Here is a 1,897-nt window from a genome sequence, read left to right as displayed (position 1 = left end):
AGATTTATTTACAAAAATACTGTAATTTGGTTGAATGTTAAGAAGGATGCCAGATCGTAAATAATTGAGCGCCACTAAATTAGATGGAATTAGGATGACAAGTGAGATTGAGGAAAATATAAATTTTTTGGAGAATTATTAGATTATATTTAAATGAGCGGGACATAAGAACGCAAACAAGATGATAAATTGCTGGTAAAAATTTATAATGATGTAAGTGGGAACGGGAGACGTGAGGGAGTCCAAAGAGGCTATGAAACTATGTTATGATACATGTTACATTGTTTATTATTTTTGCATTTGTATTTAAAATCTTAATAAATTAAAAAAAAAAAACAAAGCTAAGCATTTAGGAATCCAATCAACTCTCAACCTATGCAAGGTTTACATTCTGGGGGTAGCGCATATCCAGAACCACACAGAGTCAGAACACACCCTCCCTGCATCTCCAAATGCTCTTCCAAGGTGAGTGCAATGGTGGGTAGGATTGACAACATTTCTCTCCCTAGGACCCTGCTCTGCATTACTGGAGAGAACTGGAGGCTAACGACAACAACAGCAGAAGAAGAACTTCTGTTTCTTACAGGCCCCCATTTTTCTTATTTGGCAGAGAGCCTTCAAAATTCTAAAGGGGGTGGACCAGGGTGAAGTGACTGTTTTGCCTGGTTCTTAAATCCTCACACAACCTAACAGCCTGCTTTTTGACTCTAGCCAGTCCTGGACGAAGCAGCAGGAAGAAAGGAAAGAGAGAGTGGGATAAGGGGCAATACTTAAAGAGTACTGTTACAACAACACACACAAACACAAAGAAAGCTCCCCATGCTGTTGAGAGCCGTAATTAGATTAGATCTTTATTAGTTTGTCCCTTTTGGAGGGAGTAGTTGTTGGGGGTTTGTTTTTAAACCAAACCTGGGGGGCTACATAGTGCTAATCAGGAAGGGCAGGAGTTGCCTTCTGCTACCCAGCAGGGAAGGAGCCCATTTCAATTGAGAGGTTTAACTTTTACTGGCAGATAATAATGTTTCACAACCAGAAGAGCAGGGAGGGAAACTGTCAGTGTGTCAAGCACGGAAGGCTACCTTCCAGTGTGTGTGTGTGTGTGTGTGTGTGTGTGTGTGTGTGTGTTTGATGTGTTTCATCCAGGAACAATTGATCATTTTTTTTTATTTATTTAAAAAATGCATGGCAGTAATTTCTCCTGCTGTGACTTCTGTCTTTGCCTTAGATCTGGTTGGTGGCATGTAAACCTCCCTCCAGCTCTCTGTGACAATTCAAGGAGAGTTTTCAGGACTTGAGTTGTCGGACTGAAGAACTTTGCAAGACCACAACTGTTGTTGTTTAGTCGTTTAGTCATGTCCGCCTCTTCGTGACCCCATGGACCAGAGCACACCAGGCACTCCTGTCTTCTACTGCCTCCCACAGTTTGGTCAAATTCATGCTGGTAGCTTCTGAACCTCAAGGAGCAGAATTGGAGTGTACAGATGTGTGTGTGTGTGTGTGTGTGTGTGTGTACCTGTGAAGTTCACTCTTTGTACCATAGGCTACTTTATACAGATACTGACACACCCATCTCCATCCAGACAAACGAGGCATTATCAGAGCTCAAGGACACATTCCAGCCTGGTAAATGCACTTAAGGAAGGTGCAAAGCAAGCCTAGGGAGAGGGTGCGTAGCCTAGGGAGAGGGCCATACAGGGAGACCTGGAAGGCCACATTTGGGCCCTGTGCCTGAAGCTCCCTGTCCCTGCCTTAACATATTTCCATTTAGGCTGCCTGGCCCTCTGCTATTGACTTCAAGATTCCCTTTACATCTTAGCTCTGACTGTTCCACATGGCAACAGCAAAATATATCAGTTCATGGCCAGGAAACAGCAATTATACAAGTCTTAAGCACCCA

At 43.1% G+C, this 1,897-nt stretch overlaps 1 long non-coding RNA gene across 1 annotated transcript; it reads left to right on the top strand.

Moving 5' to 3' along the window:
• Positions 1 to 346: 346 nt before the first annotated feature.
• LOC309334320 lies at positions 347 to 1,328 on the top strand. Its single transcript, XR_014153037.1, has 2 exons — positions 347 to 465; positions 1,226 to 1,328. It is a non-coding gene; the product is annotated as an uncharacterized lncRNA (long non-coding RNA).
• Positions 1,329 to 1,897: the final 569 nt, after the last annotated feature.

Source organism: Podarcis erhardii (genome assembly GCF_964252035.2).
Source record: "Podarcis erhardii genome assembly, chromosome: Z".
Lineage (NCBI taxonomy): Eukaryota > Metazoa > Chordata > Lepidosauria > Squamata > Lacertidae > Podarcis > Podarcis erhardii.
Note: the sequence above shows the minus strand (reverse complement) of the source record. Positions and strands in the feature narration are given on the sequence as shown.